The sequence below is a fragment of the Triticum urartu genome, chromosome 6A (genome assembly GCF_056163025.1).
Source record: "Triticum urartu cultivar PI428250 chromosome 6A, HENAU_Tu73, whole genome shotgun sequence".
Classification (NCBI taxonomy): Eukaryota; Viridiplantae; Streptophyta; class Magnoliopsida; order Poales; family Poaceae; genus Triticum; species Triticum urartu.
In genome coordinates this window covers 293,341,637-293,365,990 of record NC_141878.1, presented here as the reverse complement: position 1 = coordinate 293,365,990, position 24,354 = coordinate 293,341,637, and positions in this window count along the sequence as shown.

Genomic DNA, 24,354 nt, shown 5'->3' with positions numbered 1-24,354 from the left:
TCTATGGTAGAATCAGCCACCGTATCTTGCTTGGAACTTGTCCAGCTCACTGCTCCTCTGTTCATGACATGCACGAATCCAGACCGTGATCGACAATCATCTCGACTAGTTTGGAAACTAGCATCGGCGTAACCCCTTACGACGAGCTCTTCCTCACCTCCATAAACTAGGAACATATCTTTAGTCCTTTTTAGGTACTTCAAAATAGCATTTACCGCCGCCAGTGACTCTCACCTGAGTTTTCCTTGTATCTACTTGTTAGGCTGATTAGAAAAGCAACGTCAGGCCGTGTACATATCATGGCATTCATGATGGATCCAACTGCCCATGCATATGAAATCTAACTCATCCTGCTTCGCTCATCAGATGTTGAAGGACTATGAGTCTCGCTTAGCCTTATACCATGTGAGACAGGCAAGAACCCTCTCTTGGCCTCACTCATGTTGAACTGCTTCAACACTTATCTATGTACGTGCTCCGGCTCAAGCCGAGCAGCCTCCTCGATCTATCTCTATAAATCTTAATGCCTAAAATATACACTGCCTCGCCAAGGTCCTTCATTGAGAACTTGCCATTCAATGATTCCTTGACTGAGTTCAGCATCGAAACATCGTTTCTGATCAGCAATATGTCATCCACATACAAGATCAAAAACACTATCGAGCTCCTACTCAACTGCTTGTATAAACAAGCGTCCTCTTCGCTTGTGATCAAATTGATACCAGTGACGACCTCATCAAAACGAATATTCTAGCTCCAAGATGCTTGCCTCAAACCATAAATGGGTCTCTTGAGCTTGCATACCTTACTAGTGCTAGTCGGGTCGACAAAACCCTTGGGCTGTATCATATACACGTCCTCGGTTAAATTTCCGTTAAGGAAAGCCATTTTGATATCCATTTTCCATATCTCGTAATGAAAATATGTAGGTATAGCTAGTATGATCCTTATCGACTACAACATCGCTACCGATGAGTAGTCTCGTCGTAGTCAATTCCTTGAACCTGTCCATAGCCTTTAGTGATAAGCCGAGCTTTGTGGATGTGAACATTTCCATCCACATCAGTTTTCTTCTTAAAGACCCATTCACAACCAATGGCAGTGACACCAGGCGGTGGGTCAACCAAGTCCCAGACTTGATTTTCATCCATGGACTTTAACTTCGATCTCATGGCCTCCATCCATGCCTCAGAATCTGGGCTCACCATTGCTTCCGCATATGTACGTGGCTCATCGCTTTCCAGCAATAAGACATCGCGCACTCTGCACAAATTTTCCAACCTTCGTGGTTCTGGTGCCGCTTCCAGCTCGGGTTCCCTGACAGACGCCGGTATGAACACATCATCAGCCGAGTTTTCCACAAGTGGTTCTCGAATTTCTTCGAGCTGCACCTGCCTCCCACTGGCTTCCCTCTTGAGAAACTCTTTCTCAAGGAAGACCCTATTCCAAGCAACAAACACGTTGTTCTCTTCACGGCTGTAGAAGCTATATCCCAAGGTTTCCCTCGGATATCCCAGGAATATGCATTTATCCGACTTGGGTGTTAGCTTGTCTGACATAAGTCGCTTGACAAATGCTTCACAACCCCAAATCTTTAGAAAAGACAACTTGGTACTTTTCCCAGTCCACATCTCATGTGGTGTCTTGTCTACGGATTTAGATGGTACTCGGTTGAGTGTAAAAGCAGCAGTTTCCTGAGCATATCCCCAAAATGATAAGGGTAAGTCCGATTTGCTCATCATAGATCGAACCATGTCTAACAAGGTATGATTCCTCCATTCCGACACACCATTTCTCTGTGGTGCACCCGGAGGTGTGAGCTGAGGTACTATACCTCAGCTTTTTAGATGATTATCAAACTCGGCTCATGTACTCACGTCCACGATGAGATTGTAGAATCTTTATTCTAACACCCTCGATGCGGCTAGACCTCCCATGTGTCGGAGCATGACTTAGAGGCATAACCGCATTGAAGGCAATGTCGCAAGAGGGGTAATCTTTACACATCCCATGTACTGAATAAGGAAAGAGGTACATAGTTGGCTTACAATCGCCACGTCACACAATAGCATAAATATATCATTACAATCATCTAGATACAAACAAGATCCGACTATGGAACCGAAATAAAGACAACCCCAAATGCATAATGTCCCCGATCGCCCCAACTGGGCTCCACTATTGATCGTCTGGAAAGGAAATGTAGTAACGTCATGAGTCCTCATCGAACTCCCACTTGAGCTCACTCGCATATTCTGGAATGGTATCATCGGTCCCTGCATCTGGTTTCAAAAGTAATCTGTGAGTCACGGGGACTCAGCAATCTCACACCCTCGTGATCAAGACTATTTAAGCTTATAGGTAGGTAAAAGGTATGAGGTGGAGCTGCAGCAAGCACTAGCATATATGGTGGCTAACATACACAACTGAGTGAGAGAAGAGAAGGAAAAGCACGTTCGAGAATGTATGATCAAGAAGTGATCCTAGAACAACCTACGTTCAAGCATAACACGAGACCGTGTTCTCTTCCCGGACTCTGCCGAAAAGAGACCATCACGGCCACATACCCTGTTGATTCATTTTAATTAAGTTAAGTTTCAGGTTATCTACAACCAGGCATTAACAAATTCCCATCTGCCCATAACCGCGGGCACGACTTTCGAAAGTTCAAATCCCTGCAGGGGTGTCCCAACTTAGCCCATCACAAGCTCTCACGGTCAATGAAGGATATTCCTTCTCCCAGGACGGCCCGATCAGACTCGGAATCCCAGTTACAAGACATCTCGACAATGGTAAAACTAAACTAGCAAAGCCACCCGAATGTGCCGACAAATCCCGATTGGAGCTGCACATATCTCGTTCTCAGGGCACATCGGATGAGCTAGACGTCGGGTTGGCATAGACCTTGGTTGCCCAGGGGGCGCCGGACATCGCTCAGGTTGGACCAACACTTAGAGAAGCACTGGCCCGGGGGGGTTTAAAATAAAGATGACCCTTGAGTCCGCGAAACCCAAGGGAAAAGGCTAGGTGGCAAATGGTAAAACCAAGGTTGGGCCTTGCTGGAGGAGTTTTATTCATGGCAAACTGTCAAGGGGTTCCCATTATAACCTAACCATGTAAGGAACGCAAAATCAAGGAACATAACACCGGTATGACGGAAACTAGGGCGGCAAGAGTGGAACAAAACACCAGACATAAGGCCGAGCCTTCCACCCTTTACCAAGTATATAGATGCATTAAAGTAGACAAGATATAATAATGATATCCCAACAATAAACATGTTCCAACATGGAACAAACTCCAATCTTCACTTGCAACTAGCAACGCTATAAGAGGGGCTGAGCAAAGCAGTAACATAGCCAAACAACGGTTTGCTAGGACAAGGTGGGTTAGAGGTTTGACATGGCAATATGGGAGGCATGATAAAGCATGTGGTAGGTATCACAGCATAGGCATAGCAATATAGCGAGCAACTAGCAAGCAAAGATAGAAGTGATTTCGAGGGTATGGTCATCTTGCCTGCAAAGTTCACCGAGTTGACATAAGCTTGATCCTTGTAAGCGTACTCAATGGGTTCCTCGTAAACGTACTCATCTCCCGGCTCTACCCAAAGCAAGAACACAAGCAAAGGGAACCACGATCAACCACGGTGCAATGCGCAAGCAACATGATGCAAAACATGGCATGATATGCGGGATGTGATATGCAATGCATATGCATGTTTCGGAAAGGAAAGATTGAACCAAGCCCCAACTTGGAAAACCAAGAGTGCCGCTGGAAAGATGAGTTGATCTCGGTCGAAATCGATATAAAGATCACCGGAATCGGATGCACGGTTTGCAAATGACAAGAAAAACAAATATGGTACCGATATGCGATTAACAGCACGAGGCCATCTAAATGCATCAAGAACAACAAGCTACTGCACTCTAAGATAACAAAGAAGCACATGTCAGTGATCCACTCAAGATGCTTGACAAAAGACGAACACTGAGCTACGGCTAATTCAATCAATAGTAGGTTCAAACAAGCATGGCAAAAGTGCAAAAGATATCAGGTTACAGACTTAGTGAAAATAACAACATGGCATGATTTAACATCAGGAAGCAATGTTTAGAGCAAGATAACGACATGCTATAGGAACATATCATGGCAAAGAAAGGGATGACATGAAACTACACAAAGCATACAACAAAAGTCCCTTACTGACCATAAGCCAAAACGGATCAGAAAATACAATGGCAACCATGTGAACATAGCAACTTTCATTAACAGATTCAGACTTAGCAGAAAACTGGAACATAAGCCAAAAAGGATCAGAAGATATGATGGCACCCATGTAAACATAGCAAGTTTCATTAACAGATTCAGACTTAGCAGAAAACTGGACATGGCATAAACAGAATTATGGAGGCATGTTTGCGAGCTCGATGCACTCAACACAAGGCATTGCATGACAAACTAAGCATACTCCCAGCAATAAGACATGTTCAAGAATCTAACCATGGCAAGAACAACCTCATAGCGTGCAAGGATCAACTACAACAACCTCGGCAAAATTGCATAACATGTAAACAATCTGCGAGGAACATTTTATAGCAAAAGTAGAGCAAGATTGAGTCATGCTAGGGGGCTCCATAATTCCAAACAAAGACATGGCTGGATAGAGCACAACAATATCTCAAAATGATCCTTACTGAACATGCTCAAAAGAGGCATGGATCACTCTGTAGCAACATGAATACATGGCATAAAAATATTAACAGGGTAAAGACTTGGAAGATTTCTAAGTCCCTAAAATCAGCAACATCACGAGAGGTAGTTTGCATGCTTGTGATAGTCACCACAAAGATAAAAAAAATACATGGCATACACCCCTGTAAAGATGGCATGGCATACTTCAAAACACATGTAGGGCTCAAGTTCATAGGAGGCACACATTAAACATGGCAAAAATGACAAATGTCCAAACTCTGCTAAGAATCTGAAACTAACATTGCATAGCACTTTTTCAACAGCATTTAGGACATCAAGATGAACTCAAATGAACATGGTGCAATGGAATGAAATGAAGTGCTCGTCGAGACGAACAATTTGATATGCTACACGCCCAAAACGGAGCCACGGATGCAAAGTTATGATGCGATGAAGTATGCTCAAAAATACTGGGACTTGGGGAAAAAATGAAGTCAACCCTAGGGTTTCCTGGAAGATCTGGATCGGGCGGCGCGCAGATCGAGGTTCGCCGGGGTCGGCACCAGAGTTGAGGAAGAGCTCGCCAGAGCTCGTCGGGGAGGCGGGGAGACGGCGGTGCGGCAACCTCGGGGCCTGCCTGGCCACGGCAGACGACAGCGGCGAGCAGGGGCGAGGCGGCGGGCGGCGGATGGCGGAGGAGGCGCGGCAAGGAGCGGCGCCAGATGGCGACTGAGCGAGGTGGAGGCGGGGCGCTCGGCGACGACCCGGCGAAGGGGCGGCGCGGCGGAGCGGGTCGGCGGGGCGAAGCGGGGAGGCGCGGGGGCGGGGATGGGCCTCGGGGGCCCGCCCTGGGCTCGGCGGGCCGACGGCGGAGGGAGGCGGCTGGGCGAATGGGGAGGCGCCACGTGGGGGCGGCGGGGCTGGTCGGACACGTCCGGCCCGAAACGGACGCGCCGGCGCCGAGAGGTGGAAGGAGACTAGGTTTAGGGTTGAAATGATCCGGTATTTTCGGGGGGAGATGCCTTTTTATAGGTAGAGGGAGCTAGGATGCTCCAAATTGAGCACGGTTTGCGGCCACGCGATCGTGATCGAACGACCGAGATGATGGAGGGGGTTTAGGTGGGTTTTGGGCCAGTTTGGAGAGGTGTTGGGCTGCAACACACACGAGGCCTTTACGGTTCCTCGGTTAACCATTGGAGTATCGAACGAAGTCCAAATGGTACGAAACTTGACAGGCGGTCTACTGGTATTAAACCAAGGCCACTTGGCAAGTCTCGGTCCAATCCGAAAACGTTTAACACCCGCACACGAAAAGAGGTAAAAGGGGACACCGGAGGACATAGGAGCGCTGGAATGCAAAACAGACAACAGGGAAAATGCTCGGATGCATGAGACGAACACGTATGCAAATGCGATGCACATGATGACATGATATGAGATGCATGACAAGAAAAAAGCACACAGAGACAAAACCCGACAACGAGGAAATATCATAACTTAGTGCCGGAAATAGCAAGAGTTGGAATACAAATATGGCAGGTTACATATGGGGCGTTACAACACTCCACCACTATGAAAGGATCTCTTCCCGAGATCTAGGACTGGAAAACTCCGGGTATTCAGAACGGAGGTGGTCCTCGCGTTCCTAGGTGGCTTCACGGTCGGAATGATGTGTCCACTTCACTTTCAGGAATTTGGTAGACTTGTTGCGAGTCTTGCGCTCAGTTTCTTCAAGAATAGCAACGAGGTGCTCATGATAAGACATGTGATCTTGGAGATCAATCTCTTCGAAGTTGATGGTGCAGTCAGGAGTCTTGAAACACTTGCGGAGCTGAGACACGTGAAACACGTCGTGCATGTTTGCAAAGTTGGACGGAAGCTGAAGTTGATAGGCGAGATCGCCTCTTTTTGCCAATGATCTTGAAAGGACCCACATATCTAGGGGCAAGCTTCCCTTTGATACCGAAGCGACGAGTACCTTTCATTGGAGAGACGCGGAGGTAGACATGGTCTCCGATCTCAAAAGCCAAGTCACCATGCTTGCTATCATAGTAACTCTTCTGGCGCGATTGCGCGGCTTTGAGATTTTCATGAATGACTTTGCACATTTCTTCAGCCTCTATGATCAAATCATTGCCAAGAAGTTGACGTTCACCAGTCTCTGACCAGTTAAGAGGAGTACGACACTTTCTGCCATAGAGAATCTCAAATGGGGCCTTGCCCGAACTCGCTTGGAAGCTGTTGTTGTAGGAGAACTCGGCATAAGGAAGACAATCTTCCCACTTCATGCCGAAAGAAATGACACATGCCCTGAGCATATCTTCAAGAATCTGATTGACTCGCTCGACTTGGCCACTAGTTTGAGGATGAAAAGCTGTGCTGAAGAGAATGTTGTTGCCCATGGCCTTCTGAAAGGAATCCCAGAACTTAGAGGTGAAGATGCTTCCATGATCTGAAGATATCAACTACAGAATGCCGTGCAGAGAGACAATCCTAGAGGTATATCGCTCTGCCAACTGAGCTGCTGTGATAGACTCTTTGATAGGAAGAAAATGAGCCACTTTAGTGAGTTTGTCGATGACAACGGAGATAGCATCATTGCCACGCTTGGACTTTGGAAATCCAGTCACGAAGTCCATCTCAATATGGTCAAACTTCCATTCTGGAATGGCAAGAGGTTGGAGGAGACCAGCTGGCCGTTGGTGTTCTGCTTTCACTCTTCTGCGGACATCACATTCATTCACGAACTGAGCAATCTCACACTTCATTCGAGTCCACTAATACGACTGCTTGAGGTCATGGTACATCTTTGTACTTCCAGGGTGAATTGAGAGGAGTGAATTGTGAGCTTCGTTCAAAATGACTTTACGAAGGTCACCTTTAGGCACCACAATGCGATCCTTCAAGAATAGAGTATCCTTCTCATCAAGATGATAGCACTTGTACTTTGGTTGGCTCTTGGCAATCCAATCTTCACCTTCTTCACCATTGCATCAAGAAGTTGAGCCTCACGAATCTGATCTTCCAAAGTAGGAGAGACTTGGAGGTTAGCAAGGAATCCTTGAGGAACAACTTGGAGATTAACTTTGCGGAAAGCTTCACAAAGCTCTGGTTGGTAGGGCTTGAGAATCAAACTGTTGCAGTAAGCCTTCCTGCTCAATGCGTCTGCAATGACATTGGCCTTGCCTGGAGTATATTCGATACTCGGATTATACTCTTGAATCATTTCGACCCAACGAGTCTGCCTGAGGTTGAGGTTTGGATGTACTTGAGACTCTTATGATCAGTGAAGATGTCCACTTTCCTTCCCAACAAGAGATGTCTCCATGTTAAAATAGCATGCACAACTGCCGCCAACTCGAGGCCGTGAGTGGGGTAGTTCTTTTCGTTGGGCTTCAACTGGCGAGAGGTATAGGCCACAACTTTCTTCTCTTGCATTAACACAGCACCGAGACCTTGAAGGGAAGCATAACAGAAAACCTCAAACGGTTTGGATTCATTAGGAGGAGTCAGAACTGGAGCAGTGACTAACTTCTCTTTGAGGGTGTTGAACGCGATGTCACATTCAGGCGACCATACATACTTCACATGCTTCTGGAGAAGGTTTGAAAGAGGGTTCGCGATCTTAGAGAAGTTCTCAACGAACCTTCGACAATAGCTTGCGAGCCCAAGGAAGCTGCGGAGTTGCTTCACATTCTGAGGTGGTTCCTAATTCACAATTGCAGACACCTTCTCAGGATTAACAGCTATGCCCTTGGCGGAGATGATATGCCCAAGGTAGAGAACCTCATCGAGCCAAAACTCGCACTTTGAAAACTTCGCGTAGAACTGATGTTCTCTGATTTTATCCAGCACCAATCTCAAGTGCTTGGCATGATCCTCTTTGTTCTTGGAAAAGACCAAAATGTCATCGAGATAGACCAAGATGAACTCACTTGTGTAGGCATTGAAGATGAAGTTCATCATGTGAGAGAATGTTGGAGGAGCATTGACAAGGCCGAAAGACATGACAGTGTATTCATATGAACCATAGCTTGTTCTGAATGTTGTCTTGGGGATATCTTCTTCACGACTGCGAATCTGATGATAGCCCATACGGAGGTCAAGCTTGGAGAATACTTGAGCACCTTTGAGTTGTTCGAAAAGCTCATTGATGTTGGGAAGTGGGTACTTGTTCTTTATGGTGTTCTTGTTCAATGGACGGTAGTCGACACAAAGTCGGTCCGTTCCATCCTTCTTCTTGACGAAAAGAACACCACAACCCCATCGAGAAGAACTTGGTCAGATGAGACCCATACGCTCTTGAATATCGAGTTGTTTCTTCAGCTCCTTCAACTCTTCAGGTCCAAGCTTGTAAGGACGTTTGCAAACAGGTTCCGTGCCAGGCTCAAGATCGATGACGAATTCAACTGGCCGGTGAGGAGGCATTCCTGGAAGCTCTTTGGGAAAGACGTCTTGATATTCGCAAACGACTGGAATCTGAGAGATGGCATCCAACTTGCCCTTCTCATTGAGAGAAAACAGTCAGATGGTATCATCACGAGAGGCAAAGACGATTATATCCTCAGACGAATGTGTCAATTGAATCTGCCTGGCAGCACAATCAAGCTGAGCCTTGTGCTTAGAAAGCCAGTCCATTCCGAGAATAAGATCAATATCCGAGTTACCAAGAACCACTAGAGAGGACAGAAATTTATATCCGCCCAACGTGATAGTAACATCCAGAACCATAGAGCTTGCGTTCATGAATTTACCCGGAGAGACAACTGATAACTGTCTAGGGAAATCTTGGAAAGGTAACTCATGCTTAGATGCAAATGGTCTTGAAATGAAACAATGCGATGCACCAGTATCAAAAAGGACTTTTGCAGGAATATTGTTAACAGGAAGGTTACCCATGATAACTTCTGACGAGTCCTCTGCCTGAGCTGTGTTCATCAAGTTGACCTTTTCAGACTTGGGGTTATGCTTGACCACTGCGGTGCTGGCAGACCTCACCGGAGGAGGAGGAGGGAGACGCCTCTGATTGAAGCATTTGTTGGCATAGTGACCCTTCTGCTGACACTTGTTGCACATGACCTCTGAAAGCGGACGGTGATACAGAGCACTTGATCTTGGAGCTTGAGACAGAGTCTTGTTCTGAAAGACTGGGTTGGGTGGGTGGGAAGATCCATTTCCACCTTTGCTCTTCTGCTGATAAGGCTGGCGGAACGGAGGAGGACGCAACCAATACTTTTGCTGCTTAGTTACCACTTGAGTTGAGGAAGAAGGAGTTGCATCCCTTACTCGTTTCTTGGAAGCATCGCACTTGAGTTGATCAGTCTCTTATTTCAGTGCCATGTTGTAGAACTCATCATACTTCTTCGGCTCGAAAAACACGAGAGCTAGTTGGAGATCTTCTCCGAGGCCACCTCTGAACTGATAAATCATACTCTTCTCGTCAGGGACGTCTTGCTTGGCGAAACGAGCGAGCCTTTGGAACAGGATGTTGTATTGGTAAACAGACAAGCTGCCTTGCTTCAGACTGCGGAACTCCTCACGCTTGCTCTCAACAACACTCTGAGGAATGTGGTGAGATTTGAAGTCTTGGTGGAAATCATCCCAGGTAATCACACGACCTCCTCTAGAATCTTTGTATTGCTGATACCATTCTGCAGCTTGGTCTTTGAGTTGGAACGAGGCAAACTTAACAAAGTCCTCAGGCTTGACGTTGCTGCACTCGAAATGTTTGAAGATATCCATTAGCCAATCATCAGCGTCTGTTGCCTCGACACAGTTACTGAAGGTCTTTGGCTGATTTGCGAGGAACTGGTTGAGTGTAGCAAACTGATTCTGATTGTTGCCATGGCCTTGATTTGCTTGGGTGCGTTCTTGCAAGATTTGCATAAGCATCTGCGTGTTGGCATTGGTAGCGGCCATCACAGCTTGCCATGCCTCTGGAGGTGGAGGTGGTGGCGGCGGATCCTGATTCTGACCCTTTGCAGGAGCCATCCTGAAGAGGGTGACATCCGTTAGCATCTTGACAGATATATATTCAAGCTGGATTAAAATGATCGAAATTGCAACATATAGCCTTAACATTCGAACAAGAATGAACGAATGCATTCCAAATTAAATGGTCACACTTCCATAAATTGAGAAGCCACTTAGATAGAGGTAGAAGAATAAAACAACAAGGTACAGATATGAAAAAATACTTGGTAAGGATCACCCAATCACAAACCAAATATCTGCGGAAGAAATACTAGAGCTACATGAAGTCCCACCTATGAAACTCCTGAAATTTTCCCGGTTATGCAATCAGGTGTTGGGGATACAAGGGAAGCATAATATCTCACCCAAAGCTACCAAATCCTACATCCAGCTATATCCATCCTTCAACACATAACCAAGAAACATTCGGAAATCATTTACCTCAACCTTCGAAAAGCATCCGTTATACGAGTTATGGCAATACTCCCCAACTCCCGCCCCAGTACCGGGTGGCGTCGAGGTTATCTCACCAACAACTGCATAAAAGAGATTTTCGATGTCGGCGAAACTCAGGTATTCCAGAATTACAACGATAAAATTGTGACGACAACACCTCGGAGCTCAACTCCCCGGGACACTGCCACAACCCCTAAATGTCAGGAGGCACCAAGAACAATGTTCTCGTCACAAAAGCATCAGAACGATTCCAAGATACCCGCGTGATCCTAATTTTTTAGTGAAATTTGAGAAGAGAAGAGTCAAAACTCTATGTCAGTATGCCTCACCAGAGCAATGAAGGGACTGAGGAGTAAAAAGAATCCTACTCTCCGATATATATAATCCTAAGAGACTCAAAACAATTTTCTAGACTCAACAACGCCAATGATTCGATCAAGCAGGGGGGCTCCTATGTCGGGGAAGGCTCTGATTACCAACTTGTAACACCCTCGATGCGGCTATATCTCCCACGTGTCGGAGCACGACTTAGAGGCATAACCGCATTGAAGGCAATGTCGCAAGAGGGGTAATCTTTACACATCCCATGTACTGAATAAAGAAAGAGGTACATAGTTGGCTTACAATCGCCACGTCACACAATAGCATAAATATATCATTACAATCATCCAGATACAAACAAGGTCCGACTACGGAACCAAAATAAAGACAACCCCAAATGCATAATGTCCCCGATCGCCCCAACTGGGCTCCACTACTGATCGTCTGGAAAGGAAACATAGTAACGTCGTGAGTCCTCATTGAACTCCCACTTGAGCTCAGTCGCATCTTCTGGAATGGTATCATCGGTCCCTGCATCTGGTTTTGGAAGTAATCTGTGAGTCACGGGGACTCAGCAATCTCATACCCTCACGATCAAGACGTTTTAAGCTTATAGGTAGGGGAAAAGGTATGAGGTGGAGCTGCAGCAAGCACTAGCATATATGGTGGCTAACATACGCAAATGAGAGCGAGAAGAGAAGGCAAGGCACGGTCGAGAAACTATGATCAAGAAGTGATCCTAGAACAACCTATGTTCAAGCATAACACGAGACCGTGTCCTCTTCCCGGACTCCGCCGAAAAGAGACCATCACGGCTACACACGCTGTTGATCCATTTTTAATAAAGTTAAGTTTCAGGGTTTTCTACAACCGGGCATTAACAAATTCCCATCTGCCCATAACCGTGGGCACCACTTTCGAAAGTTCAAATCCCTACAGGGGTGTCCCAACTTAGCCCATCACAAGCTCTCACGGTCAACGAAGGATATTCCTTCTCCCAGGACGGCCCGATCAGACTCGGAATCCCAGTTACAAGACATCTCGACAATGGTAAAACTAAACTAGCAAAGCCACCCGAATGTGCCGACAAATCCCGATTGGAGCTACACATATCTCGTTCTCAGGGCACATCGGATGAGCCAGACGTCGGGTTGGCATAGACCCTGGTTGCCCAGGGGGCGCCGGACATCGCTCAGGTTGGACCAACACTTAGAGAAGCACTGGCCCGGGGGGGTTTAAAATAAAGATGACCCTTGAGTCCGCGAAACCCAAGGGAAAAGGCTAGGTGGCAAATGGTAAAACCAAGGTTGGGCCTTGCTGGAGGAGTTTTATTCATGGAAAACTGTCAAGGGGTTCCCATTATAACCTAACCATGTAAGGAACGCAAAATCAAGGAACATAACACCGGTATGACGGAAACTAGGGCGGCAAGAGTGGAACAAAACACTAGACATAAGGCCGAGCCTTCCACCCTTTACCAAGTATATAGATGCATTCAAGTAGACAAGATATAATAATGATATCCCAACAATAAACATGTTCCAACAAGGAACAAACTCCAATCTTCACCTGCAACTAGCAACGCTATAAGAGGGGCTGAGCAAAGCGGTAACATAGCCAAACAACGGTTTGCTAGGACAAGGTGGGTTAGAAGTTTGACATGGCAATATGGGAGGCATGATAAAGCATGTGGTAGGTATCGCAACATAGGCATAGCAATAGAGCGAGCAACTAGCAAGCAAAGATAGAAGTGATTTCGAGGGTATGGTCATCTTGCCTGCAAAGTTCACCGAGTTGACGTAAGCTTGATCCTTGTAAGCGTACTCAACGGGTTCCTCGTTCACGTACTCATCTCCCGGCTCTACCCAAAGCAAGAACACAAGCAAAGGGAACCATGATCAACCACGGTGCAATGCGCAAGCAACATGATGCAAAACATGGCATGATATGCGGGATGTGATATGCAATGCATATGCATGTTTCAGAAAGGAAAGATTGAACCAAGCCCCAACTTGGAAAACCAAGAGTGCCGCTGGAAAGATGAGTTGATCTCGGTCGAAATCGATATAAAGATCACTGGAATCGGATGCACGGTTTGCAAATGACAAGCAAAACAAATATGGCACCGATATGCGATTAACAGCACGAGGCCATCTAAATGCATCAAGAACAACAAGCTACTGCACTCTAAGATAACAAAGAAGCACATGTCGGTGATCCACTCAAGATGCTTGAAAAAAGATGAACACTGAGCTATGGCTAATTCAATCAATAGCAGGTGCAAACAAGCATGGCAAAAGTGCAAAAGATATCAGGTTATAGACTTAGTGAAAATAATAACATGGCATGATTTAACATCAGGAAGCAATGTTTAGAGCAAGATAATGACATGATATAGGAACATATCATGGAAAAGAAAGGGATGACATGAAACTACACAAATCATACAACAAAAGTCCCTTACTGACCATCAGCCAAAACATATCAGAAAATACAATGGCAACCATGTGAACATAGCAACTTTCGTTAACAGATTCAGACTTAGCAGAAAACTGGAACATGTCAAAACAGATTCATGTAGGCATGTTTACGAGCTCGATGCACTCACCACAAGGCATTGCATGACAAACTAAGCATACACCAAGCAAGTATACATGGCATAGAAGTTAAACATGGCAAGAGCAACCTCATAGCATGCAAGGATCAACTACAACAACCTCGGCAAAATTGCATAACATGTAAACAATCTGCCAGGAACATTTTATAGCAAAAGTAGAGCAAGATTGAGTCATGCTAGGGGGCTCCATAATTGCAAACAAAGACATAGATGGATAGATCACAACAATATCTCAAAATGATCCTTACTGAACATGCTCAAAAGAGGCATGGATCACTCTGTAGCAACATGAATACATGGCATAAAAATATTAACAGGGAAAAGACTTAGAAGATTTCTAAGTCCCTGAAATCAGCAACATCACGAGAGCTACTTTCCATGCTTGTGCTAGTCACCACAAAGATCACAAAAATACATGGCATACACCCCTGTACAGATGGCATGTCATACTTCAAAACACATGTAGGTCTCAAGTTCATAGGAGGCACACATTAAACATGGCAAAAATGACAAATGTCCAAACTGTGCTAAGAATCTGAAACTAACATTGCATAGCACTCTTGCAACAGCATTTAGGGCATCAAGATGAACTCAAATGAACATGGTGCAATGGAATGAAATGAAGTGCTCGTCGAGATGAACAATTTGATATGCTACACGCCCAAAATAGAGCCACGGATGGAAAGTTATGATGCGAGGAAGTATGCTCAAAAATACTGGGACTTAGGGAAAAATGAAGTCAACCCTAGGGTTTCCTGGCAGATCTTGATCGGGCGGCGCGCTGATCGAGGTTCACCGAGGTCGGCGCCGGAGTTGAGGAAGAGCTCGCCGGAGCTCGTCGGGGAGGCGGGGAGACGGCGGGGCGGCGACCTCGGGGCCTTCCTGGCCACGGCAGACGACGGCGGCGAGCAGGGGCGAGGTGGCGGGCGGCGGACGGCGGAGGAGGCGCGGCGAGGAGCGGCGCCGGATGGCGACTGAGTGAGGCGGCGGCGGGGCGCTCGGCGACGACCCGGCGAAGGGGCGGCGCGGCGGAGCGGGTCGGCGGGGCGAAGCGGGGAGGCGCGGGGGCGGTGATGGTCCTCGGGGCCCCGCCCTGGGCTCGGCGGTCGGCGGTGGAGGGAGGCGGCCGGGCGTATGGGAAGGCGCCACATGGCGGCGGCGGCGCGGGTCGGACACGCCCGGCCTGAAACGGACGCGTCCGGCGGCAAGAGGTGGAAGGAGACTAGGTTTATGGTTGAAATGATCCGGGATTTTAGGGGGGAGATGCCTTTTTATAGGTAGAGGGAGCTAGGAGGCTCCAAATTGAGCATGGTTTGTGGCCACGCGATTGTGATCGAATGACTGAGATGATGGAGGGGGTTTAGGTTGGTTTTGGGCCACTTTGGAGAGGTGTTGGGCTGCAACACACACGAGGCCTTTACGGTTCCTCGGTTAACCGTTGGAGTATCAAACGAAGTCCAAATGGCACGAAACTTGACAAGCGGTCTACCGGTAGTAAACCAATGCCGCTTGGCAAGTCTTGGTCCAATCCAAAAACGTTTAACACCCGCACATGAAAAGAGGTAAAAGGGGACACCGGAGGACATAGGAGCGCTAGAATGCAAAACGGACAACGGGGAAAATGCTCGGATGCATGAGACAAACACGTATGCAAATGCGATGCACATGATGACATGATATGAGATGCATGACAAAGACAAAAGCAACACGAAGACAAAAAACCGACAACAAGGAAATATCATAACTTAGTGCTGGAAATGGCAAGACTTGGAATACAAATATGGCAGGTTACATATGGGGCGTTACATTTATAGTCTTGCCGAGCTGATTCTCAACCTTGTTCTGAAACTCTTGGAACTTTTCTAAAGTTTCCGACTTGTGCCTCATCAAATAGATATATCCATGTCTACTCAAGTCGTCGGTAAAAGTCACGAAGTACTGATAGCCACCTCTAGTAGTTGTGCTCGTTGGACCACACACATCTTTGTGCATAAGCTCCAACAACTCGGTCTCGCAGCTCCTTGAAAAAGGAGACTTAGTCATCTTGCCGAGAAAGCATGATTCGCATGTCTCGAATGACCTGAAGTCGGACGAAGTTAGGAATCTATTGATAGTCCGCAAGTGCAAGGAATCATCGTAATAATTTCCAAAGGCGGAAGTGATATGTATGGAGTGTCGAACCCACAAGGAGCTAAAGGTAAGATCAATATTTTCTCAAGTACTATCTTCCACTGATACAACTCTACGTACACCGAGCGTTTACTTTCATCTAGAAATGAGAAATAAAACTACGTTGTGGGTAAAAAGAGGATAGCTTTGCGTGACATCGGAGATCTAAAATATAAAAAATAGGTGCTGCCTAAATAATGTTAGAATATATTACAATATATTACAAATAGAGAGTGTGGAATAATGATGGATCAGAGTGCGGAATTGTCCTAGGCAATTGTTAACAAGATCAGTAATCATTATTGCAATTTTATATGAGGGAGAGCCATGAGCTAACATACTTTCGTACTTGGATCATACAAACTTATGATTGGACCTCTAGCAAGCATCCGCAACTAGTAAAAATCATTAAGGTAAACCCAACCATAGCATTAAGTATCAAGTCCCCTTTTCTCCCATATGCAACAACCCCCTTACTCGGGTGTACGCTTCTATCACTCTAGCCACCCACCATAAGAGAATCATGAACATATTGCAACACCCTACGGCAGGAATCCCTCACGTGTGCGTGGCACGGAAGGTACCATAGGACAGCACCAATATAAAACATACAACTCAAACGAATCCAGACCATTAATCAACCCAAAGAATAAAAGAAATCTGCACAAACATCATAGGATGGCAACACAACATTGGATAATAACATGTGGCATAAAGCACCATGTTCAAGTAGGGGATTACAGCGGGGTGCGGGAGAGTGGACCACTGAAAAGAGACGAGTGAGATGATGAAGACGATGATGTTTATGAAGACGATCACCGAGGTGATGGTTCCCCCGGCGCCACCAAGAGAGAGAGAGGGAGAGTGTCTCCCCCTTGTGCTTGATCCTCCATGGCCTCCCCCTAGATGGGGATAGGTTTTCCCTCTGGTCCTTGGCCTCCATGGTGCCCGGAGGGGTGGGAGCCCCTCTGGGATTGGATATCTCTCTCTCTCTCTCTCTCTCTCTGTTTCCTTCTGTTTCTGTGACCCCGTTTCTGGCCGAAAACCATTTCTTAAATTTAGGGAGACCCGTAACTCTGATTTGGCTAAAAGTTTAACATGATTTTTATCCATATTTAAGCTTCCCTGCAGCCGTAATATACCTCCAACCGACCTACGGGGTGGCCAAAATCTTGACAGGCGCGCCCTAGGTAGGGGGGCATGCCCCTTGAGCTTGTGGGCCCCTCGGGCATTGTCTTGCGTTGATTCCTCTCCCCGAAAATCACATATATTCCAAAATAAATCTTCGTAAATTTTTATCGTGTTTGGACTTCATTTGATATGGATATTCTACAAAACAAAAAATATGCCACAAACATGAACTGGCATTGGGCACCGAATCAATAAGTTAGTCCATAAAGTAATATAGAAGTGCACCAAAACCATATAAAACACAAGTAAATATAGCATGAATACTTCATAAATTATAGATACGTTGAAGATGTATCAACATCCCCAAGCTTAATTCCTGCTCGTTCTCGAGTAGGTAAATGATAAAAGAAATAATTTCTGAAGTGTGAATGCTAGCATAGTGCATAAATTTGATCAATAATAGTTCCAAACACCTTCTCTAGTATCACTATATATATCATAAATAGTAGCTCATCTCATAAAACTTCTCATGATCAAGTAGCAAGCTATTCACATGTTAAAGTATAGACTATAAACTTTCTTGAAAACTAAGAAATTGTGTTTTCAGTCATCAAACAACTGCAATTCATTTTATTTTCAGGAAGAGTCTATGTAAGAGCTTTGATTTAGCAAATTCCATATACTCAACTATCATATAGTCTTCCATGATTTCTAACACTCAAAGCATATTTTTAGAACAAATCGCATCCATCGAACATAAAGAAAGATAGGTGCTTAATGTTTCGCCTCCCAACTTATTTATCTTATAGATAATTGTCAACAATAATAATTCATGATCTAATATATTTGAATGGACATATATGCTTAGATCTTTCGCCACCACATAATGCTTGCAAACTAGAGAATAACTGAGGTTGAAATGAGAAGGAATACTATTATCTCTTGCATATAAGTAAATACATAAAATTAAAAGATATGCCCTGCGCAAAGGGGAGCAGAGGTTGTCATGCTCTTTTTATTCTTGGATGTGCAAGCTCTTAATGCAAAGGGACGTCATGTTATATTGCCCTTTGTGATAGAAACCTTTATTATGCACTCCATCGCTTTTATTTCTTTACCATCACAAGTTCGTACAACGCTTATTTTCCCTACAATAAAAGATCATACATATTTAGGAGCAATTTTTATTTCTTTTAGAACTGATGCCAACTTACTTGAAGGATCTTATTCAGTCCATAGGTAGTTATGGTGGACAATTATGGCAAGAAACTGGGTTTAAGGGTTTTCGGATGCACAAGTAGTATTTCTACTTAGTATCAATTTTTGGTTAGCAAAAAGATCCTAAGCAAGCACCACATGTTGGAGGATCCATAACAATATAACTTCTATACAAATATACCCAAACATAACTCACTACGTTGTCTTTGTTGTCCAACTTTAACTAATTTTCTCAAGTTTGAAAATAATTAATGGGGCTCACAATCATAGAAGATGTCCAAGATAGTATATTTATATGTGAAATCTCTCTTCCTTCAATATTCTTCCATGAATTGTTCAAGTGACCAATGCTATGTTTGCTAACTTTCAATAAATTTTACCACCTATACTTTTTGTATGTGAAGTCATTACTCCTCATGGGATAAGAATATGAAACATATTTAATTTAGATTTATGGTATTCACTTAATTCAACCATTTACTCATAGGATATAAGTGAAGCACGAGAGTAAATGACAAACTACTCCAAAAATATATAAGTGAAGATCAATGAGTAGTCAAATAATTATGTAGCTATGTGAGGAATCCCTATCATTAAATTTTTTATATCTTAATATTTTATTCAAACATCAAGCAAAACAAAATGAAATGATATTCCAAGGATAGCACATATCATGTGACGAATAAAAATATAGCTCCAATAAGGTTACCGATAATGTTGAAGACGAAAGAGGGGATGCCTTCCGGGGCATCCCCAAGCTTAGAAGATTGAGTCTTCCAATATTACCTTGGGGTGCCTTGGTCATCCCCAAGCTTAGGGTCTTGCCACTCATTATTCTCCTCATATTAATATCTCACCCAAAACTTGAAAACTTCACTCGCACAAAACTTAACGAAAGTCTTGAGATAGGTTAGTATGATAATAAATAAACCATTCACTTTTGTACTATCAAGACAAGATCAAAAATTGTTATCACATAATGCCTACTGTACTCTATCATTTCCACAATTTACTTCACTCAATATAAGCTATGGAAATGCTAAATCAAGCAAAATATGCAAATGAAACAGATTCTATCAAAAACAGAATAGTCTATAATGATCTGACCGAGAACCATACTTATGTAACTTCAAAAACTTTGAAACATTAGGGAAATGTAGGAAATTTTTATTTCAATCATCTGTAAAAAACAACAGTTTTTAACGCTCCAGTGATTTTTAACAATTCTGCTACTTGGCGCAAAAGTTCTGTTTTTGCACAGAATCAAGTCAACTATCATCGACACTATCCCAAAGGTTTTACTTGGTACTTCATTGAAACAAAAGCTATAAAACATGATTACTATAGTAGCTTAATCATAAAAAATAGTAGGGGTAATTATTGGGTTGCCTCCACACAAGAAATTTTCTTTAACACTTTTTAGCTAGGCATGATGATTTTAATGATGCTCACATAAAAGTAAAGAATTGAAACGGGAGCATCATGAAGCATATGACTAGAACTTTTATGACTAACACACTTTCTATGCATAGGGATTTTGTGAGCAAACAATTTAAGGGAGAAAGAATCAACTAGCATAGGAAGGGAAAACAAGTATAACTTCAAAACTTTCAACACATAGACATGAAACTTGATAATATTGAGAAGTCTACAAGCATATGTTCCTCTCTCATAATAATTTGAAGTAGCATAATGAATGAATTCATCAATATAACTATCACATAAAGCATTCTTTTTCATGGTCCGCAAGCATACAATTTTTATTACTCTCCACATAAGCAAGTTTCTTCTCATCAATAATAGTGGGAGCTTTCCTACATAAAGTTGACACTTTTCCTAACCTACTTTCGATAATAATTTTATTCAAATTCTAAAAGATATAAGTTATGTTCATAGAGGATTCTACAATAAATATAGGGAGACCAATATCCAAGCTCAAAATATATAAGTGAAGCACATGAAGCATTCTATAAGGACATACTCAAAAGATTTAAGTGAAGCACGAAGAGCATTCTATAAAGCCATACTCAAAAGATTTATGTGAAGCGCATGAAGCATTCTATAAATAAACCAAGGAATATCTCATACCAGCATGGTGCATTACTAAAAGAAAAAGAAAAAGCACAAGACGCTCCAAGGATATTCGCATATCATGTGAACAAAACAAAAAATTAGGTATACCGATAATTGTTGAAGAAGAAAGATGGGATGCCTTCCGGGGCATTCCCAACCTTAGATGCTTGAGTCTCCTTGAATACTTTTACTTGGGGTGCCTTGGGCATCCCCAAGATTGATATCTTTTCTCTCCTTATTCTTCTCATATCAATACCTCCTCGATCTTCGAACACTTCATCCACACAAAACTTAACCAAACTTTTTATTAGAGGGGTTAGTACATATAACATAAAATCCCATCATGTCTAGCTGTAACATTATTTTATAATGATAATAAAACATTACCCAATGTATGCTATCACAATTCTACGGCTCTCAATTTCAAACATAAGCAAATAAAGAAAATATAACATCAATATGTGAAAACATGATAGCTTGTAATGACGCAGATGGGACATATACTTATGTAACACAAAAAATTATGAAAAAATTAAACAATTTGCATAGGAGTATCGTGTATTTTTTTTTAGAAATTTTCACATTCCAGTAAAAAAATGTAAATTCAAATACTACAGCAGAAGTTTCTATTTTTGCACCGCACACACACCAAAGAAGCAATTTAAACATCCTAAAGATAAATCTTGGCACATTATTCTTATGGTACAATGGTATATACAAGGGGATAATTATTTTGATGAAAAATTTCCGTGAAAAATTCTACATTGTTTCCATGAGCATGAACACAAGTGTTCAAGGTCGACCCTCACTGCACCAATGCATAACCTTCCAATCGCTTCTCTTTGTTCACTAAGTCACAATGTACTAATAGCCACCTCTAGCAGTTGTTCTCACACTACAAAAAAAAGACACACCCGTGACATTTTGGGCCGAACAATTTTTTTCCTGTCATGCTTATGACACTTCTATGATGATAATTGTGACAAAACCCGGTATCGTCATAGATGTGGTGGGCTCCTACTTCTATGACAAAAAATCATGACGGAAAATGGGCTTTTCGTCCTGGGAGGGCTGGAGATGCAGCTGCATGACATTCTTTGGGTCGTCCATGACGGAAAAAACCGTGGTAGAAGCGAGGCCGAGGAAAATATCAGGGAGTTCCCGGTTACGTCGGCTGGTCGGGGGCCGAGCGATGCGTGTTTCTCTCATACACGTACACGTGTGGGTGCGAGACTTTGGGCTCTAACTGAACCCGAGCGATTGCACTGCAGGCTACGCGCTACTGAACCCGAGCGATCGATCGCTGGCTGTTAACTGAACCCGATCGAGCGATTCCTTCACTACTGCTGCTAATTGAAGCCGATCGAACCTGCTGCCTCTTGATGAACAGTGAGCATTGTTGGGGGGGTGGATGAACAGTTCCCGATGGGGGGGTGGATGTACAGGACCCCATGGTAGTAGAGGCTGTTGCCGCTGGATGAATAGGCCCCCGATTGATCGAGCCGGTTGGGGGTGGATGAACAGGACCCCATGGATGGCTGGATGAACAGGACGACCCCATGGAGGGCTGGTTAAACAGTAGCCGGTGGAGGGCTGGATGAATAGTAGCCCGTGCAGGGGTGGTTGAACAGGACCCCGTGGAGAGGGCTAGTTGAACAGTAGCCGGTGGAGGAGCGGTTGAAGTTGGACGAACAGGAGCCCGTGGATGAACATTCATAGGTGGAGGCTGGAGGAGGTCGACGGTGGATGAACAGTAGCCCGTGGAGGCTGGAGGAGGTCGACGGTGGAGATGAACAGTATCCCGTGGAGTCCCGTTTTGCGGTATGCCACACCCCTCCCGATGAACAGGACCCCCGTTTCGACCTAGTGCTCCAACACAAGTCCGTTTCCTCCGTTTTGCGGTATGCCACACCCCTCCCGATCAACAGGACCCCGTTTCGATCGTAGGAGGTCCAAGAGAAGTCCGTTTCCTCCGTTTTGTGGTACGCCAGACCCCTCCTGATGAACATGATCCCCTTTCGACTGTGGCAAGTCGAACATAAGTCCGTTTCCTCCGTTATGTGGTACGCCAGGCCTCGTTTCGACCGGCTGTTCCGTCCAAGCCGGTTGGCTCCCGATGAACACGACGTATTCCGTTGCCTCCCGATGAACACGACGCATTTCGTTGCCTCCCGATGAGCACGACGACGCATTTTCTCCATTCCGACCCAGCCATGTACACGAGCCCTGGCCGTACGTATGTGCGAGTAGGCGTTCGAGACCCCGCTCGTATGTACGTACATGGCCGTATTTTTTGGCGTGTGGCCGTATGTACGTGCACATGGTTTAGACGGGACAACCTGAACTGCTACGTGGGGCGCCTCTACTATGACATGTGCCGCTACTTACTCGGCCATGGTTCATACTTGTAGAGAGACCGATCGACCAGTATGTACGTACATGTTCGCAACTGGACAAACAACACTACGTACGCTTTGACCGGGTGGGTCCCAGCGGTCAGTGAGGATAAGGATGCACTTCCTTGCGTGCGAAGATATAGCTGCTCGGTCCCAGCTGTCAGGGGGAGGAATCGTTTTTGTTTTGCGAGTAATAAGGAGGCACTTCCTTGTGTTCAAAGATGTAGCTGGTGGGTCCAGCTGTCAGCCTCACCGCCTAAAGACCTCTTCCGATGGCTATCCTTCGTTGACTACGCCACACCGAGAGCACCAAGGTGGTGGACGATGGCGAGGCCTAGGAAGGGAATGACGCGGAGCCGGGGAAAACGCGGTAGTGGATGCCCATGCGGAGGGGAGTACGTGGGTTGACTGCTTCGGCTGCGATGTGAGGCTGCCGTCGCTGGAGAATAACAGGAGGTATGGGTGAGTATAGAGGGATGGCATGTCTAGCGGTGGCAGCACAGCCGGACACGAGAGGCAGGAGCAGGCAGCACGACCAATGTTGGTTTGGGCGGCTGGAGCCAGAAGACCAGAGTTTGAAGAAGCACGACGCCCGTTGGATGGACATCGTACGGTCACTACAACTAGAATTGTTTATATTGACTAAGTTGACAAAGCCCTTGGTAAGCGTCAACTTAGTAGGCCCACAGGTCAGCCTCCAAAATGGTGCGCCCCAGATGTCAGGGGGAGGAATCATTTCTTGGGCGGCTGAAGCTAGAATACCCGAGATTGAAGAAGAAGCATGACATCCGTTGGATGGACATCCAACGGCCACTACTGCTAGAACCGTGTGTTGACTATAAGTTGACAAAGCCTTGCATACGCGTCAACTTACTTTTTTTGAGGGGACGCATCAACTTAGTAGGCCCACAAGTGTGTGGCAGAGAACTTATAGCCCATTTGCGATTTGTAAGAATGTACAGCCCATTTTTGAATTCTAATGGAATTTACTACAGCCCATTTACAGTTTGTTAAAAGTACATCCCATTTTCTAGCTAGGACAATGCTTAATAATTTCAACCAACCACTCAAAACAGAATTCAATAAAATTTCCCACACTTTGATGTGATCCGAAATATTTTTATCCTGAAATTTCTAGTCAGATTAAATACAATTCCAATATAAATTGGTATTACGTAAAAATCCAACGAAATATTGCACGCGCAACAATTAATGAAATTAAAAATTTTCAAAATCCAAAAACAATATTTTATAAACTAATTACATGTTTGGTGCATTTTTTATAGTTACTTGCCAGTTTTTATA